This window comes from Chelonoidis abingdonii, chromosome 26 (genome assembly GCF_003597395.2).
Source record: "Chelonoidis abingdonii isolate Lonesome George chromosome 26, CheloAbing_2.0, whole genome shotgun sequence".
In the NCBI taxonomy this organism is placed as follows: Eukaryota; Metazoa; Chordata; order Testudines; family Testudinidae; genus Chelonoidis; species Chelonoidis abingdonii.
Genome location: NC_133794.1, coordinates 13467223 through 13487842, shown reverse-complemented (window position 1 = coordinate 13487842; position 20620 = coordinate 13467223). Strand labels below are relative to the sequence as shown.

The window sequence follows — 20620 nt, the reverse complement described above, 5'->3', positions numbered from 1 at the left end:
TGCTAAGATGCTAAATAGCTACACGCTACCTCACCTTGAACTCAGAGTCCTCTAAAGTATCTCTATGCTAGAGCTCGTCAAGAGGGAGAGCATTTAAGAGTGAGAAATGTTCTTAAAAAGTTAAATCTGTGCACCATTAGTCTCCATGAAACACCATGTGTACTGCATAATATTTGGCATTAGACTAATCTAACTCAAACCCATCCACAAATAAGCAGATGTCTGTAGAGACCAAAACACAAATAAAGGCGGCCGGGGAGGGAGATTTAATGACATGCAGTTGGACAAAAGTGGCAAGGAGCAGTGATTCTATATTTCTTATCTAGAATAATTATTTTTCCAAGCTACTTTTCCCACTGGGAACTCTGTCTTTAGCTTAGTCAACATGATTTCCATACTGATATTGCTATCCATGTAATTGCACTACTGATCTGTTTATACCACCGCATCTCAGAAAGCAGCAACACATTCACATCCAGCTAACTGCAGGTATGGCAAGGACAGCACAAAGGGAAAGTTTTGTTCTTCAGAACAGTTTCGCCCACCCTTTTACAAATCTCAGACAAGAAGAACTAGCGTGGGAAAGTGAAGCACCATCACGGAAGTTATTTTTAACAGCATCCTTCATATTAACCATCCCATAATACTATAAAGTTAAATAATGCAGTCGCAAAAAAGTGTGTTGGGGAAGGGGAAAATTTGGGCTAGTCTACACTGGCCACGCTAAAGTGCTGCCACGGCAGTGTTTTAACGTGGCTTGTGTAGTCACGGCAGAGCACTAGGAGAGAGCTCTCCCAACAGTCTAAAATATCCCACCTCCATGAGAGGCATAGCTCCTAGTGCTGGTGCACTGTTTTACACCAGCACTTTACAGCGCTGAAACTTGCTGCCCTCAGGGGGGTGTTTTTTCACACCCCTGAGTGAGAAAGCTGCAGCGCTGTAAAGCGCCAGTGTAGGCAAGGTCTTAGTTTTAATCTGAGATTTGAAAGGACATGAACATTAATTCATCAACTTGCTTAGTTACAAAACTATAGTTCACAACTACTTCATCTGTTGGAGCAGCAGTGAAGCTGAAATCAACTCCCCTATCTCCTTTCAAATCTCAGGTGAACACAAATTTTGTCCCCTAATGTCTTGCTTCTTCAGCTACTTGGCCAGATTTAGTTTTTGGCACCTCTCACTCCTAGCCAACTAGGTTGCCCCATTCACAACAGTCCTTTTTCTTTTAAGAACTTTATTTCTTGACTTTAGGCTATGTATCTCTCTTTTCCCCACATCTCATATTCCAAAACATGAAGGGAAGAACAGCAACAATTAAGAGGTAGGGTGGAGTTTCCTCTGTGTTAAGCAAATCCTACGCTCCTCAGAATTTTATATATCATAGGATACAAGAATACATATAAACCATTAAACCAAATGCCTGTATCAAGGGAGCATTCATTGTCATTACCAAAACAAACAATTAAGCAGATTAAGGAGAAACAGAAAGATGCATGACTAAAGAGTTTCATGCAGCTTTTTAAACAAAAAATAATCTTTCAAATATTATGCCAAGCCCCAAATGTATTCATGATAGGAGGACCATATCCGCAGCTGGTTTAAAATCAACATCATTCCACTGAAGCCAATACAGCTATGTTTGATTTACTAGCTGAAGGGCTGGCCCAGAGTTTGGAGGCCATCAGAGCTTTAATTTCAGTAATCCCTAAAATAAAGGAAGGAGAAAAGTTTCACAGAAACTCTCCATTCCGTCGCTTCAAACAACAAATGCAAAAAATGTATGCCAAAACAGACAGACTAGCAAGAATAACACATGCTGTGACCCATAGCAGTCAAGTGGGAGAATGAGGACCAGGTAAAGAGTTGAAGACTTGAGTAATTTAATCCAAGAGTTGAAATCAATATACAGTTCAGTCTGACAAATGCGCATACAGCCCTGAAGAACCGAGATGCACTTAAGGCAAGTCTTAAGTCAAGTAGGGTTTGCTGACAAATTATTCAAGTGATATTTACACATTCAGCGCTGTGGCAATTAACAGTGGGATGTCTCACTGATTCCCTCTTGCTCAAGGCACTAAATATAGAGCTTCTGTAGGAAAGAGTTCAGAATTCAAGGTCTATAGATCAAGGACAAGATTTATGAAGCGGCAACCCATGCAGAATATGCCCCGACAGTCCTAAGATTGCCAGTTGGTTCAATAACCTTTGAAATTATAAACTAATTCAGTAAAATTTCAGGAGATAAAGAAAGAAAAAAAATGAAATGATGCTTTTAATTAGGTTGCAACAGACGAGCTGCATTTTCACTGCAAGCAAAGTCAAGTGAGTTATGGCTGGGATTTTAGGCATTTTTGAACATCACAGACCAGGGTAGCTAAACTGTGGCTTGCATGCGGCTCTTTTACAGCTGAAGTGCAGCTCGCAGAGCTCCCCCTCATGCCACCCCCCTATTCTCTTGGGCGCAGGCAGGGGGGAGGGAACGCTCAGGATCCCTGCCCAGAAAGGAAGTGGCGGGGGGGGGTCTCAGGGCTTCAACCCTGTGGGGCACTCCTGCCAGGGTGCCCGTTCTTGAATTTCTGAAGGTTGTCATATGTGGCTTGGAGGGTCAGTAAGTCATAGACTAACACCAAGTATAAAAACAAGTTTTCCTGACAAATGGATTCCTCCCCCATTTTTGGTCAGTGCAAGCAGAGTATTGGGAAAAGTTTTCAACTAGCAATAATCATACCTCAGATTAAACTTCATTGGTTATGATACTGCCACTGTGCAAAGTTGATCTTAGCTCACTCAACATATCTGAGCACAGATATTTTGACCACACAGATGACTCTTTAAATGAAATATTCAGATCCCTTGACCCAGGAAATTCCTGGGTCCATATAGAAATCTCTGCTGTAGGTAGAGCAAAGACTTTTACGGTAGGAACTTTAACCCTGATTTCACATCCTGAGAGCATTTGATGGAGTTTCATGACATGGAGCTTAACTATAGTCTTAGCAGTCCCAGTATCTCCCCATATGATGAAGGGGGTAGTTAACTGGGAGACATTCAACTTCCACTGGATCTGCAACCCAGCAGGGCGCAGCATGACACAGAAGTGGTGGGTTGGGATGTGAATGGCTCATCATAAACGTCATATGCCATTAGTGGACCGACTGTGCGACTCTCCCATCGCAGAGGAAGTACAGCTAGTCTTTCCAGCACAGCACTGGGCCTCAGCTGGAAGAATGGGCAATCTCGGGCAAAAAACAGGCCAACTGCCTACATTTGAACACTCCTTTTCCTCAACCTGTCCCAGGGCTTCTCAGAAGTCGCTTCCCTTCCCCTGACTGTAGGTCTCCACTTGGGCTCAATCCTGGTTCTCGGATCACATTCTTCCCTGTTAGTCTGGCTGTGTTTGATAGAAAACCTAGCCACGTAACGGTGAGCACATTTTGCAGCTGCAGCTATATTTCTAGGATTTGTCTATTAACTAAGATTTTAGGTTAGGATGGCAGAGTTTATAGAACTGTTGTTCTGAACCCATTGATTCATTGGACTCATTGACCACAGAAACCCTCCAACCAGTTCCCCACTTTCTTACATACCCTTAATCTGAGCTGAAGCCTCAGCACAGGTCATGTCCCCTTCCCTCCGCCACCCCAAACTGCCCAAAAATATTCTCCTACAAACTTCAGGGGCCAATTTAAACTTTTGTAGCAAAGCTTGTTTACAATCATTTGTAATCTTTATAGTCCCCTGTGCATAACGGTGAAAATGCCCCAAAAGCCTTTGGCCCAGACAGCAGTGGAACCCGATACCATACCAAGTCCTCCTTCCTCACCTTGTTCAATCCACACCCCATTTCATAAGCATTTAGAATAGGGTGATCAGACAGCAAATGTGAAAAATCGGGATATGGGGGGGGGGGGGTAATAGTTGCCTATATAAGAAAAAGCCCTGAATATCAGCACTGTCCCTATAAAATCAGGACATCTGGTCACCCTAATTTAGAAACACATCCATGTCATCTTCCCCTCTCTAAAGCAGGGAAGTAATTTGGAATCTATGCCACCCACTATGGTTCTTCTGGCACAGTTTCTCCATCCACAATTCCTGTTGCATCAGTGCCTTCGATCCCAATGGAACACAGCTACTGTCAGTCAGCTTTTCTCCGGCCTCCCTTCAAGGAGTCAACTCCAAGATTTCCCCCCTGTCCCCTTTCCCTTCTCTGGACTCTGCCAGGGGGCTGGATGGTCCCTGCAAACCTGGACAGTCATTCCTCTTTTGGTCATGCATTACAACAACTCAACTAGCTGTGTCTTTGTATAGTCCTCAGTACTGAGTTGCCTTTCTCTGCATAGCTCGTGTAGCTGCTTTTCTTAACTATTAATAGTTAGTTTTCCCTGCCTCTTTTTATTGTCCTTTGGGGAAAGAGACAGGATGACTTCTCTGTGCTTTCCCCCTTCTGTGGTACTTGCTTTCACTGCTGTTTGCACTTATGGTAATTCACACTGTCATACACCCCACACACGCTGCCACGCTATACCCCATAGGTCAAGGCAACTGCGCCTGTATTTCTCTTCTGGGATCCCTCAAGGATTGCTCAGTCCTCACCTTTCTGGGTAGACATGCACCTCTCCCCCACCCCCAGGGTTTTTCCAGGCTGCATGGCTCCCTATTGACACAGTTATTCCCAGAAAGTCAGACTGCATAACCAGGCCTGGTCTAAGGCTATGAAAAATGTAACTGCCTGCGGTTATAAGTTACCACACAGCTCTTTAGAAGCAAGCATATTATATTGCAGGAAATTAGGATATCAGGCATAACGTATTGGTGAGGTCATCCAGACTTTAATTGTGCAGTAGTGCCTGTTTGAGAACCCAAGGATTACAGTGGACATTCACTGGATAAAGAATTTCCCCAGAAGTCTTTCGCAATCTTTTATTTTTAAAATTTAGACTTGCAAAATATAGTTTTTTCCAGTACAGTGAAAGCCAGGAGGAAAAAAAAATGAAAGCATCATTGTATATTAAAACAGTAAATTGCACCTAAAGAACAAACATCCAGTGTGGCCTAGGTTTATCTGCAATTGTGATACAACGCAAGCCCCTGGATACATGTGTAATTCTACTACAAGCAAGACTGGGAAATAAAGTGTAACACTGAGATATAGCTGAATGATAGTCATGGTCCCCAGATCTGGGTGAGTTGAAGATTATTATTATGACCTATCTGAAATTTCAGATTTTATCCACTAGTATGAAATCTATATGTAACAACCATATTATAGACTAGCAATGGTGTGGTGCAACATGTAGCAACTTACTCCTAGGTCAGGCATTGACATTTATGACAAATGGACAGTGAGGAATCAAACAGAAAACATAGCATGTAACTCCATCCTCAGCAAACTATACCTGCCTCTAACAGAGGTCTGTCTTCTTCCTTACTCTCTTGCAACACTTTTATAGTTCAATGAAGTATCATTAATTGAACTGAACTGTGTGTCTTGTCACTGAATTCATAGTGATCAAGTTAAATGTTCAGCAGGTTTTTCATGGATGCCTGAGATTCTGAAGCAATATGCAACCTTTATAAAATTCAAATTAAAAACAACCCAAACCTCAAATTACATGGTCTAACCTTGCACAGCAGTCTTCTCTGCTATCTTTGTGCAACCTCGATACATAAACTAGATACTCACACTTAATCACTAGACAGTCACCCAGCGGCACGTCTCTATTCAGGTGAAGATCAATTACCAGCACAATTATGAGCCCTCAAGTTGTCTTATCAGAGCTGAAGAATGGAAATTTCAGTATTCTTCAAATCTCTCTAGAGAAATTAATTCTACTCCCCTTCCTGTTCCCAAAGGAGACTGGGACTGAGCTACCTTACAAAAAAATTAATCTGTTTTCAGTCAAATCCTCAAGTAAAAACCGTTTGGATTTGTTATTATGGTCACAGGTTCACCTCACCCTCCTTGTACTCAAAACAAGTTTGATTTTTCCATCAGTACCAAGGATTAACTGTAGTCATAAATTTACACCTGATATCAACACCCACCCACATCTTCAATCCAAATCCTTAACAGTAAGATAAAAGGTACCTGATTACAAATTGTTATATTACACACAGGATCTAAGACATTTGAATCCAGAGATTAAGTAGTTTATAAATGGAAGATTTTCAAATGTCTTTATACCGTGACAGTGAAACACACATTTGTACATGTTTTTCAAAAATCTGTGAAGTCTATTCTTGATGTCATGGATACAAGTACACTCCCACAAGCATTTCTATGGGTTCATATCTTAAATTATGTTAAAATCTAAATACATTTTAAAACAAAAAAAATTCAAAATAATTTAAGAATAAGAGAATGGCCAAACTGGATCAGAACAATGGCACATCTAGCCCCGTATCCTGTCTTCCAACAGTGGCCTGTGTCAGATACTTCAGTGATTCATTCTATCATCCAGCTTCAGCTTCTGGCAATCAAAAGGTTTAGGGATACCCAGAGCATGGGGTTGTGTCCCTGACCATCATGGCTAATAGCCATTGACGGATCTATCCTCCATGAGCTTATCTAAATCTTTTTGAACTCAGTTATACTTTTGGCCTTCACAACATTCCCTAGCAACAAGTCCCCCAGGCTGACTGTGCACTGTGCGAAGTACTACTTCCTTTTGTTTTAAGCCTGCTGCCTATGAAGTTCACTGGGTGACCTCTAATTCATATGTTATGTTAAGTAGTAAGTAATACTTCCTTATTCATTTTCTCTGTATTAACCATGATTTTCCAGATCCATATCATATCCCCACCTTAGTTATATCTTTTCTAAGATGAACAGGAGAGATTAAAATGACTGGGATTAATACGGAAGCTGATCCATCCCCCTAATAATTTTTGTTGCTGTTCTCAGAACCTTTTCCAATTCCAACACATCTTTGAGATGGGGCAAACCAGAACAGAATGCAGTATTCAAGGTGCACCATGGATCTATATAGTGGCATGATGACATTTTCTGTTTTGTTATCTATCCCTTTCCTACTAGTTCCTAACATTGTTAGTTTTTTTGACTGCCGTTGCACATTGAGCAGATGTTTTCAGAGAACTATCCATGATGATGGTGCCTAGATCAGCGGCTTGAGTGGTAAAAGCTAATTTTAACCCCACTATTCTCCACTACACCCATGTGTACTACTTTGCATGTATTAACATTGAATTTCTTTGGCTATTTTATCACCTAGATCTGCGAGATCCCTTTGCAACTTTTCATAGCAAGCTTTGGACTTCACTATCTTGACTAACCTTTTCTAGTCTGCAAACTTTACCACTGCCCTGTTTAAACCCCTTCTCCAGATCATTTATGAATATGTTGAACAGCACAGATCCCAGTACAGATCCTGGGGGGACCATGCTATTTACCTCCTTCCACTGTGAAAACTGACCATTTATTCCTTCCCTTTGTTTCCCGTCTTAATTCTTGAGGACTTTCCCTCTTATCCCATGACTGCTTAGTTTGCTTACGATCTTTTGGAGTGGGACCTTTTTGCAGTACGAAGAGAACCTGAGATCTGACATAAGGCCCTGTTGAGATAAAGCAAAGTTAGCGAGAAACCAGCTATAAGCAAAAGTCAGGTCTGGTTACAAAGCAGTGAACCTGCAAGCAGGCATCTATCCAATACATGAGCTTGGCAAGAACAGAAATGGCACTGCAAAAATACTCAGTGCCTAGGAGTGTTTGTATTCACATAAACACATTCCAGAAGGATGGCACCAGAACACCCCGATACAAGTTTATGGTGTATACACACTCCCGGGAAGATGATACAGGGACACACTGACCCCTCCTAAAGATAAGATCAGGATGACGGATAGAGACGTTTTGATTGAGCCTAGAGGTGCAAAGTAAAGGATGGTAACTAATCACATCAGAGGGGCAATATGTAACATGTTTGTATCAGTGTATAGAAGAGGGGTCACAGGGGGGGTATCTGGCCAGGGGGAAATTAGGAAGTCCTGTCGCTCACCGAGCTGGTCCATTGTCATGGGCATCCATGTATTAAGTGTGCCTGGAGCACGTATATGGCACTAATACTGTGCTTTTCCAGGAATAAACCTGGCTGAATGCCTTCACCACTGAACAGTCTGCGGACTCCTTGAGCCATTTGATTGAAGGATCCTGTACAGGCACCATGCAGAGAGAACATGCATGCAAACAACTGACAGTCTTTGACAAGTGTTTTCTGACAGTCCAAGAACACTGTATCAACTGATACAATTCAGTTTTTATAATCAGCCTGATCATTCTGTTCTTTGCTATAGTGTCAAAGAATTTGCCTGGTACTGAAATTAGTCTTACGAGCCTGCAATTACTAGGATCACCTCTGGAGCCTTTAAAAAAAAAAAAAAATTGGCATTACATTAGCTACCCAGTAGTCATCTAGTACAGAGGCTTTTTAAGCAATAGGTTACATACCATAGTTGGTAGTTCTGCAATTTCATGTTTGAGTTCCTTCAGAACTCTTGGATGAATACTGTCTGGTCCAGGTGACTTATAGTTCAATTTATCAATTTGTTCAAAAATCTTGTCTACTGAAACTTCAATCTGGGACAGTTCCTCAAATCGGTCACCTAAAAAGAATGGCTCAGGTGTGGGAACCTCCCTCACATCCTCTGTATTGAAGATTGATGCAAAGAATTAAATTTAGCTTCTCTTCAATAGCTTTGTCTTCCTTGAGGTCTCCTTATCACCCTGATCATCCAGTTGCTCCACTGATTGTTTGGCAGGCTTCCTGCTTCAGATGTACTTAATTTTTTTGTGGTTAGATTTTGTTTCTTGCTAGTTGCTCTTCAAAATTCATTTTTGGCCTGCCTTATTATACTTAACTTGCCAGAGTTTATGTTCCTTTCTATTTTCCTCAATGGGATTTGACTTCCAGTTTTTAAAGGATGCCTTTTTGCCTCTAGCCACCTTTTTTACTCTGCTGTTTAGCCATAGTGGCCTTTTTTTTGGGTCCTCTTATGCTTTCATTTATAATTTGGGGGTATACATTTAGTCTGAGCCTCTATGTCAATGTTTTTAAAAATAGTTTCCATGCAGCTTGCAGGCATTTCACCCTTGTGACTGTTCCTTTTAATTTCCATTTAACTAGCTCCCCTCTTTTTTTTTTTTTAAAAAGAAGTAGTTCTTTTTTAAATTAAATGCTACTGTGGTGGGTTTCTTTGGTGTTTTCCCCCCTACAAGGATGTTTAAATTTAATTACATCATCATCACTATTACCAAGCAGCTCAGCTATATTCACCTCTTGGATCAGATCCTGTGCTCCACTTAGGACTACATCAAGAATTGTCCATCCCCTTATGGGTTCTAGGACCAGCCGCTCCAAGAAGCGGTCATTTATGGTGTCTAGAAATTTTTTCTTGCTGCATCCCATCCTGGGGTGACATATCTGGAATCAATAGGGGATAGTTGAAATCTCTCATTTCTTATTGTGTTTTTTGGTTTTGTAAATGCTCTATTCTCCCTGGGCATTTCACGGTCACCATTCTGGTCAGTAGCATATTCCTATATTCTTAATATTCAAGCAGGGAATTTCTATCCATGAAGATTCTACAGTATCTTCACTTAAGATTTTTACTATATTTGACTCTATGTTCTTTCACATATAGTGCCACTCCTCCATCAGCACAACCTACTCGGTCATTCCTCTGTATTTTGTACCCTGGCATAGCTGTGCCCCATTGATTATAATTGTTCCACCAAGTTTCTATGGTGCCTTTTGTATCAATATCCTCATTTAATACCATTCACTGAAGTTTACCCATCTTTGTATAAAAATGGTAGGAAGAAATACTAACACTTATTAAACTGGTCAATATTTAGTGGTGTGTCTTCATGTAATGTAACTGTATGGGACTCATTTGACTGTTTCTCTTCAGTTCCTATCTGTACTTTATCAACATCTATCCTCGCCTCCCCCTTTAATAAATCCTCCCCCAAGGGATCCCCCTCTGAGCTGTTTGCTCCTTTGTACTGGTTGGCTTTCCCCCAGCACTCAGTTTAAAGACTCCTCTAGGACCCTTTTAATTCTGCTTATCAGCAATGTGAACAGGTTCTGTTTTTGTTTAAGTGGAGTCCATCCTTTCTAAAGTTCCTCCTTTCCTAAAAGGTTCTCCAATTCTTAAACCTAAATCCCTCCTCCAAAAGTCATCTCAGCCACATGTTAAGATTCTGCATTTCTGCCCGTTTAACTGGACCTCTACATGGCACTAGAAGCATTTCAGAGAATGCTACCAGGGAGGTCCTGGACTTTAGTCTCTTACCTATTATCCTAAATTTGGCCTCCGGGATCTCTGTCCCACCTTTCCCTATGTCACTGGTACCTGCTATGACACAATCACAACCTCCTCCCCAGCACATAAATCTATCTAGATGTCTTGACAAGTCTGCAACCTTTGCACCCAGCAGGCAATTCACCAGGAGCTTCTCCTAGTCATCACAAATCCAACGATTACCTGTCTGTTTATAATAACTGGGGTCCCCTCCCTGGAAGGGGTATCCTCTGTGCAAGAGGATACCATGACATCTGAAATGAGGGTCTTCCTCCACTTATTTATCAAGGCCCTAAATACCTCAAATAATTTTTACATTTAAACTTTATGTACTGAAAAATCCTATTGATTTCAGTGGGATTTCTCATAGTGTGTAAAATTAAACAGATACTTAAAATTTTGCAGGAGCTGGTCCAAAGAGACAAGTTCAGGGTTGTGTATCTCTCGTACTAGAGTCATGGTCTGAAAGTAGGACTTAAAAAGAAGCAAACCTTTCAGTTGTTCACCAGAAGTTTCTTAAACTTAAAGATCATACTTCAGTCTGAAAATTTACCACCTACTATTTAATAAATAAAGCCTGCAACAACAACAAAAGATTACTGAATGGAAAGAGAAGCTGTACTTGTAAACTAAAGAATTCTGTATTAAAGAACAAGAGAAACATGCATCGTGGTTTAAACACATCTCTAGTTTTCTTAAAGACATTTCAAATATCAATTATGTCCTGATGCCCGCCCCACTTAACAAACAAACACAGAGATTATGCATCTGACAAAGTGGGTATTCACCCACGAAAGCTTATGCTCCAATACTTCTGTTAGTCTTAAAGGTGACACACGACTCTCTCTTGCTTTTAAACAGAGATTAAAAAATCCTTAGAATACAAGGGAAAGCATAATACCTATTTAATATCTGCATCAGTGTCAAGTAACTATAAGTTGTTGACACTACATGCCAAAACTACGACTACAGTCACATTACTGCCCTTATCCCTTGGGGGTAGGGGGGAAGAGAAGAAATCAGAAGATTTTTTTTATTATGCAAGAAAATATTGCTGAAATTGCTATAAATAGCTCAGGGACAAGTTAAGACCTTCAGAACCAGGGGGAGAGGGGAGGAGAAAGGGAAAGAAAAAACAAAAAAACCTCTTTGTTCCTAATTTGAGGGGGAATTATGTCAATGTAGAACATTTAGTAATGCAAAAATGCAGGAAAACAAAAGAATAAAAAGGCTAAAGAGAAGTAAATTGTTAAACTTAGTAATTAATAATTACTGTCATTAGGAAAACTTCTCTAAAACAAGTCTTACTGTATTTAAGAGTGTATTACAAAGGCAATTGTCTCTTGCCTGCATTAAGAACACTATTGAGAAAAATCACTCTTAATGCAGTGAATGTCACCTGAATTTAGCAAAAGCAGAGCACCAAGACTGGGGGGAGGAATTTAAGGATTGGGTAAATCTCTAAGCTAGATAAAAAGAAAAAGTTATTTACCTGCAGTACTTGATCTCGGGCAGCATGCAGCTATAAGATGTTCCAACTGCCAGCTCTGTGCCTCCAATGGACAGACTGGTGGAGCTGACTAGTAAACTGAGAATATATAAAACTCTCAGAGTGGCAGTCATGTGACTTGAAGGCAGAGTCAGAATGCCCCAGCCCTCAATTGTCAGTTCCTTTTCTAGCAACACGGCTGACGAGTCACAGGAAGCAAGTGGGTGAAAGTGGCTCTATTATGACCATGTACCTTTGGAGAAAAGAATTACTGGTAATTCTTTTTCCCTTCCCAGGGATGAGTTTTTGATGAGACCCATTCCCATAGAAAAAGTCAAACCTCCAGAATCTGAACGATTTACAAGGTTATGCTCAGACAGCAGCCTGACCAACGACATTTGGGGCTGGGATAGCGAGGCTATGTGTTTTTACATGAGGGCAAAGAAAACTTTAGTCACAGTTAGAGACAAAAAAGCTCCTCTCCATTCACCAAGAGAAGGAGAATCTTACTAATCTGGGCTTGATCCTGAACATTCATCTCTGACCTGCAAAGGACACATTTACAATAAGCATGAGTAGTCCCATTAACTTGAATGGGATCTTCACATGTTTAAAGTTAATGATCAAGTCCTTTATATAGTCTCTCCCCAACCTCAAAGCTTTTACAGCAGAGAGCAGTTGTGAGGTTTTGTATTACCGAGATTTCATTGGTTTCAAAATATTGTCACATTTTGCTAGGCTTGAATTACAAGCTAAACTACAGTTACTTAAATGAAGTAAGTATCATATGCAATGCAATAGCCTTTGCATGTTCATTAACTATCATATCAGCAAGTAATTAATTCACAGTGCATCTCCTGGTTGTTACTGTGAAACTATTATTATTATTAACAGAATTACGGTAGCACCTAGAGGATCAAGATTGGGGCCCCATTGTGCTAGGCACTGAACACGTACAGGAAATGACTGTACCTGCCTTGAAAAAGCATGCAGTCCAAGTAGGCAAGGCAGACAAAGAGCAGGAGGAGAAAGAGAGAGAAGCAAAGTGACTTGATCAAGGTCACCCAGCAGATAAGTGCCACAGACAGGAACAGAAACTGAGTTCTATGAACTCCCAGTCCAACGCTCTATCCAAGAGGATATTAAGAAGATTCTGCCATATCGGAACATGAAGGAGACAAGGCCAGAAATAATCAGACGAGAAATAAATCATAAATAAAAAATCATCATGTCTGAGCACACAAGCCTGAGATAACTACAGTTTGAAATGATAAGTATTCTATTTTGAGCATAAATACAGATAAGAGCTCCACACCTGAAATCACAGGATTGCAGGGAAAGCCACAATAGTATCTACTCACTAACAAAGACTGATATTGGAAAAATATATATCCTCAGAACAGGCAGAATACAAATCTGAACAAGCCAGCATGATCTCCATACTCTTAATGTAAGCCAAGATTTAAACTATAGTATGATATAGTACTTTATTATTCAATATTAAAGTCAATGTCTTCCCAGTTTGAGAAACCCAGCCTTCTGGCCAGCAGTATTAACAGTAGTAACATATCTGTGGATGAAAAGTGCAGTATAAGGGCTCTCACAGCGCTTTACAAAAGGAATTAGTCATTTCCATTTTACACATGGAAGATTTGAATCAAACAGGTTAAGTGACTTGACCTGTAGCACCCAGCAGGTCAGTAGCAGAGCTAGAAATAGAATCCAGGTCTTCGAGTCCCAGTCTGGTGCCTTACCCACACTACCACCTGATGGACAGAGAAATTGGGTGAATGACCCCAGTTCTGAGATCGGAAAGCAAAACGCACTATAGAATTAAGCTAATGTGTCTTATCTATGTTCTGCAAAGTGCTAACATTTATGGAAGAGGGGGGCAGAATGTTTTGAGCATTGGTCTGCTAAACCCAGGGTTGTGAGTTCAATCCTTGAAGGGGCCATTTAGGGATCTAGGGCAAAAAAATCTATCAGGAACGGTACCTGGTCCTGCTGTGAAGGCAGGGGGACTGGACTCAATGACCTTTCAAGGTCCCTTCCAGTTCTATGAGATATATATTATATGGAAATATACCTATTTTATAAACTACCACCCTGTCAGCATATTCATGGACTCTGCATCTCTTTTACAGAAAAAAGACTGAGGCCATGAAAGGGACTTAAATGGGGTGTGATGCCTCTTTATGATGCCAGAGTGGTATGTAAGACCCTTACAGGGCAGGGGTTCTCAAACTTAATTACACCGTGACTCCCTTCTGACAACAAAGTTTCTACATGACCATGGGGTAAGGGCTGGAGCCTAAGCCTCACTACCCCTGGGGTGGGGAGAGAGGGCTGGAGCCTGAGCCCTGCTTCCCTGGGGCGGGGGAAGAGCTCAGGCTTCAGCTTCAGCCCCAGGTCCCAGCAAGTCTAATACTGACCCTGGCAACTCCATTAAAATGGGGTCCCGATCCACAGTTTGAGAACCGCTGTTATAGGGTAACTGAGAATTCAGGTTTCTGAGCTGAAGTAACTCATTTTTCTGAATGTCTGTTTCTGTTAGAGACAACGTTCAGAGTTGACTTTTAAAGCCAAAACGAACAAAAGCATAAGAGAAATTGCTGGATATTTGTAATTCTGCAAGACTATCTTCTATACAAAGTATTTTAAAGAGCTACTCACCGATGTTCTATCAACACGAATGTTTCAGAGTCAGGATACAGAAGACTTATGTTTGGCACCTACTGACACGCCAGGCAAGAGGTATATAATCCTAGCAACAAAGTGGGTAGTCTCTAGAATCAAGATGCATGTATTAATATTTCAGGTAGTCATTCCATGAGCTTTTTAGTCCACATTTTCAACAAGCTATAACTATGAGTTACTTCCCAAGGTTAGGCTTATATTGATAACATTAATATCATGGGTGTGGTGGAGCAAAGTAGTGTTTCTGAATGACTGCTGATTCAGCAATTTACTTAACTACATACCTATCTTTAAGCATGCAAATAACCCCATTGAATTGAATGGGACTGTTTAAATATCTTGCTAAGTTGGTGCCTAAATATGGAGAGTAAGATGCTACTTGTAATGATCTCTTGATCACTACGAAAAGTGGTGATAAAGGTTGGATCTCAGTCTGTATATGGAGGAAAAGAGGCACAACGTTGGATGTCTCTGGCCCATAACAGAAAACAACCACCTTAACACCAAACCATTATCATGGCTCCACAATATGGTAATAAAAATATATATCTTAGTTTGACCAAGAAGGAAACACGACAGCTAATTAAATGGATTGCCTTGAACCCCTTCCTCCTCTTTCTGCCCCTTAGCCACAGGAGATTGAAATATTAACTGACATATCTGAATATACTAAATACAAAATGCTAAAAAGGTCAAAGAAAAACTCCCATAACACAACTAATATCTACCAAGGAGGATTTAAAGCACTAGGCATATCTAGTATTTTAGCCCTTTTTGGATATAACCAGATAGATGAATCTATCTTAAACAGCAAAGAACATTAACTGGTATGTGTCATTTTTTACACTGATCATCAGTGGCTTGCTTATTTACCTTTTGCTAGGTAACACCTGCTAGTGTAAATCAGCTTTAAACATGTGCGCACACGCACACACAAATTAAGCACAGGTAACTAGTTTCTGGGGGCTTCTAGTTTCTGGGGGCTCAACTTGAGACAGCTTCGGGCCCTATTTTCATGGGCTGTGAACACCCTCAATTCCAAATGAAGTTGTTGGAAGCTCAGCACTATTGGGAAAAGAAAGATCAGGCCCAAACTGGACACCAAGAAACCGAGGCATCCGAAGTCAGAAGACAATGGATACACGTGTCCACATCAGGAATCCGAGAACATCCTTCACGTGGCCGTCCAGGCTGAATCCAGTGATTAAGGCGCTTCATTTTAGAAGTCTCACTAAGACTTCTCCACAGCAGCTTCACCATCCTCATCCACCCAAGCTATTCTAACCCATTGTATATTTCAGAACATGTCCTCAATAACCCTTAATTGACCCAGAATGCCCCGACAAGCTTAACAGACGATAGCAGCATTCTAATTTTCCTCCCTTTAGTCATCTTATTTGCTACAGAGTTTAAAAACACAAACAAAAAAACCACTTTAAAACCAACAAGGGTCTTTGACCTGGCGTATCTGGCTGGACTTTTGTTCCCTTTCTATCTTGCAGTTTATATTAGTGTTCCGGTTTACCAGTCCCTCCCTCCTCCCCACAAGTACAGACTGTTTCCACATGCCAGAGCTGCTGTTAATAACTCTCTCACTGACAATAGATCAGCCATTTGTATTATCAAAACTACCTTCTTTCCATGGGCTATTAGAGTGTTTGGGAGCCATGTTTTCCCTCCACCCAATCAAACTGTGAAATGCTGTTGCTGTAGGGATTTTCACCATAAAGAAGTACATTTCTAAGGCTGTGCAGGGGTTGTATAAGCTGACTAAATCAAATATTAGTTTCTGAGAGAGGGATTTAAGTAGGTTAGCATAGTATAATCTTGATGCATCCCCTCCCCTGTCTCTGCGAGAAAAATGTGTAAAAGTTTCTAAGCCTAGCCACTCACCTTCAGGTGGTTTGGAGACAGGCAAGAAACGTAAAAATGAAATGATCTCCGTGGACCCCACATGGGCAAAGCCCCTCTTTCCCACACGTTTTTCGGCAGCAGCAAGAGGTTAACAGTTATTTAATGAGAACAGGATGTTTCTGTACACTTTGTTAAACATTTTTAGCAAAGTCAGGGTGTTGCGCGCTTTGATTTACAATTAAGAGTTTATCCAAGAAGGGAAACTAGAATTCTGGTGATCTTCCTACTAAGGTACTTGCTGGGCTGAGTTAGTAAATTAGTTCATAGGGCCAGCAGATTAAAACATGGATAGTTTCTGTGATCTCCTAGGAAAGAGGTTTAGATAATTTCCACACACAGACAGCTGGTGTTGGATGTTGAGCATACTCAAAGCCAAGAGAGGAAAGGTCCATATTTATTGCCAGTTGTTTTATCCTACCCATCCATCCATCTTCTCTACAATTCCATGCCTTTGTAAAACATGTTTTGGCATGTTAGTCACCTTCTTTTCTTGGGCATGTTCCTGCTTCCCATAGAGTAAGTTCCCACCCATCTTATAATGGGAGGCAGAAGCTAGTCTCACCACAGCTCACGAGATGAGGTGTACCCTAAGTTTTCTTCAGGTCAATTGTCCAGTCCTTATCCTTCCACAGAGGCAAAGGGAGGGCAGTAGCAGCTGTCTACACTTCCATGTCTGCATTCAGGGTTGCTCAGTTATATACAGAATCAGGTCTTTCAGCAAAAGCCAAAGAAGACAGCTTCAAGGAGAAAGATATTTAGGTTTATGAGTGGCTTTAGAGGATGTATCAAGGTACTTACTGACTGGGAAGGACATTCTTTTGCCAAGATAACCAGGTACCTACTACTCCAACCTGACCCAGTGCCCTGGGTGTACACACACAATCATTAAATGGTGCTACAAAAATTGGTCAAGGGATTCCAGATGAGCGCATTCTTGGACTAAAGTTCTGCTGTGGCAGGAGAATCTGCAGGGAAGCCCAACTTCCCTGGCAAAGATGGCCATTGAGTAAGAGGGAGTACTCAATGCACAGTAGGATTTCCAGAAGTGCCCATGCACGTCTTGGAGCATCAAGTGCCCAGGAACATATCCATCTAATGTATGCTAGCAAGAGTTCTTTTAAAGGATAAGGTGGCATTAGATTCTACATTCTTTCCACAGGACTATCCCAGGCTCTAGCTACTCTCTGAAATTACCTCCACAATTTAATCAGGAACAGAGCTAAGTCTCTGAAGTCTAGATTAGTTTGACATCAATTAAAGAGGTTTTGCTCTCTCCAAAAGACCCATAGGTAGCTGACAGAAGAAACCTGACAAGGACTTGAAGTTGCAGGCTTGTTAAACCAAATTAAAGTTTTTTGGACAGGGGGCAAAGGGGGAGAAGTTCAAATCCCCACGAAGCCAGTTTTGTAAAACTGTCAGCTCTGACTAGTGTAAGCCACGGCCTACAGCATGGTATGAAAGACATTCACACTTGCCTGCGGTGAGTAGAAGTATTTCTTGGGCAAATTCCATCAGCTTTCATGGAACCTAAGCTTAAAAATTGCTCAAAGCAATCTCAGGCACTTGGGTCTGCAAAGCTGCATGTAACCAAGAGTGTTGTCTTCCTCAGGCAACAGACAGCTCTTGTTCCTCTGCTGATGCTCAGGGCTTTGCCAATGTGGCAGAGTGAGAACTAACCAGTTTTGCAACACCATAATTTTAAAAAGGTAAGCATTTGGAAAGCTTCCTTAGCTCATAAGCCAATACAGTTGAATGGATTTTACAGAGCGCGATGGTTTTACAGTTAACGCTGATCTTATGAATTATATACTAGCTAGAATAGTGTAACTCTAAACCCCAAAATTCTATGGAGAGTATACAGCTTAAAACCCAGGACATCTAGCATGAACCACTGCAGAGTAGAGGCAAAATGGGGCCTCCTCAATATACCCAAGAAGGTGAAGGAAGCTCTAGAAGTATGTAGGCAAAACTGATACTCCTATACCCTCAAAAGTAATGTTGGATTCACTCTTCCTGCAACTCTTGGAGACATGGGAAGAAGGGGAAGGGTCATTTAGCACATTTGAAATCTACCTTGGATTATTGCCAGTATACAAAACTAAGTAGATCTAGCCCATAGGTTAAGCCAAAAATATATCCTCCACCTTTAATTAATCTGGAGCATAGCAGCCTCTTCTGGACTCTAGCTTTGCAGTGCCATTGCCCTCTTTAGAGGTACAGATGGTAGCAGATCCCAAATCCTAAAATCTCCCTAGTCTCGACCAACTAAAAAAAATGTGTTTGTCATGGAGCTCACTGTTAAATCCCATGATTCTCCATCTTTTCCTTGAGTTCAGGATTTTCCAGTGAAGTGAGAAGTTTTGCAAACTCTGTTTTTTCTTATCTGATCATTCTTTGTCCAACTGCCCAAGATTCCAATAATTCTTCACAGAAGATTACAAGAAGTTTCAGATGAGTTGCTTTACTTTTGGCTAAGTTACAGAGGTATAAAAATGCTTTTAAACACAGTCAGGACTTTAACAAGGACAGAAATAGACACCTGTCCACAAGTAGCAGTTATATTTGCAATTTGCATAGGATTATGTTATATAACCATCTGTCTTAAGTACCTTAGTACCTAGGCACAAAAATTAGTAAAAAGCAAACTGTACAGAAAGCAATTCTCCTCATGATTCAAGAATTTTTAATTTTGTTTCTGAAAGAGTAAATCTGGATTTCTGTTGCATGGTTCCACATCTTGAGGTGATCACAAGCAAGACTGGTCTCAGTCAGCCTCCAAGCAGTCTTTTCTTGGGGTTCTCCAACTGCATAATCCCTATAGAGCACAAATCACTTGTGTGAGTTGTGGGCAATGAAGTGGGGTCCCAATATTGCCAAGTCCCAACATAGGAAACCTTTTGGAGATTAGGACCAAGACAGAATTTGTTCCTGAAATTAACAAGGGGCCAGTGGTTCCTCAGAGCACCAGGGTGAGGGTTTGCATTTGCTTTTGTTGGTGAAGACACTGGAAGTAGTTGCAGACTCCATATGGTGGTGAAGCAACTTAAACTGAAAGTGATGAAAACAGAGTTTACAATCTACTGTAGATCCTTGTCTATAAGATAGCCAGCCAAAATGCATCCTTGCAGAATGCTTCTCATCTGAGGACAGTAGCTTTTTAGGGGGTAGGAGGAGGACAAGCAAGTACTTGAGCTTTTGCTGAAGGATAAGAGAATAGGTTCTCATACCTGTTTTATAAGGCTCCTTTAAAGAGGACTGAGAAAGTTTCACACAGATTTCTGTGAATAACTGCTCATAATACATTTTAAGTAAACTTTTACAGACGTAGTATTCAGTACCGTTTATCCTCCCTCGCCATGATTAGAACAAATACACAGCTCAAGTCTCTAGGCATATGGTTACAATCATTCTGATCTGAGAAACATGATAAGTTTGCATTTAGCGTACAGTTCTATCAAAGTTGTAGTGTTCCTAAAATATTTTTTGCTAGAGTAATCAGGACTCTTAACTGTCTTGTAATAAGATTAGCTTGAACTTTCCTGCATTTCAAGTATGCTGACACATTTCAGAAACAAAGGCAAAAAACCCACAGTTTACTTAGAATACAGATAACTTCTATCTAACTGACAGAAAATCTGCCTCACAGCATGAACATTTTCTCAAGCACTTTAGACTCAACATCAAGAACTGCAACTCAGATTCAGTTTGTAAACTGCCAGTATTGTGGTGGGGAAAAGAGGCTTTAAAAAGTGAGCAATATGTGACTAAGCTTTACATAATTATTCTGTGTCTGGCAGATGATAGGTTAAATATTCTTTAGTGACTGTACTGTTGTAAAAGTATTTTTCAAGGCCTTTATCCCATCCTCCCAGATACTAAGCCAAGAGAGCCTACTGACCGAGCTCACACCTGTTGTACTGCAGATGCAAGAGAAGAGTATGTGTGAATGCCAACACCTACACTGGATTCTGCAGACTCCATACTAAAGCTCAACTCTGAGCAAAGTTCCCCTTCAGAAGGAACTGCATATGCTCCTGAACGCGCTACAACTTTTTAAACTGAGCCTATAAAGGAAGATGAGTCACTGACCTCATCTAGTGTGGGAGGAAACCAAGCCATGGAACGGAGGAAGCTCAAGGAGGGATTTCATGAAAATTAGCTTCTATGGAACCTTACTGTAATATCAGAAGACGATCA

The 20620-nt window shown here is 40.9% G+C and overlaps 2 protein-coding genes and 1 non-coding gene across 3 annotated transcripts in view; all 3 read right to left on the bottom strand.

The window, feature by feature from the left end:
• Nucleotides 1–10451, bottom strand: part of PRR13 (proline rich 13) — a 328718-nt gene extending 318267 nt beyond the window's left edge. The window contains exon 1 of the mRNA XM_075061071.1: nucleotides 10445–10451. The gene's annotated coding sequence lies outside the window, so the exon portion shown is untranslated. The remainder of the gene's footprint in view (nucleotides 1–10444) is intronic.
• The window catches only part of VDR (vitamin D receptor), a 110325-nt gene extending 98431 nt beyond the window's left edge, over nucleotides 1–11894 (bottom strand). Inside the window, exon 1 of the mRNA XM_032786765.2 lies at nucleotides 11816–11894. The gene's annotated coding sequence lies outside the window, so the exon portion shown is untranslated. The remainder of the gene's footprint in view (nucleotides 1–11815) is intronic.
• Nucleotides 2637–2774, bottom strand: LOC116828555 (U4 spliceosomal RNA). Its single transcript, XR_004374555.1, has one exon. It is a non-coding gene; the product is annotated as a U4 spliceosomal RNA (small nuclear RNA).
• Nucleotides 11895–20620: the final 8726 nt, after the last annotated feature.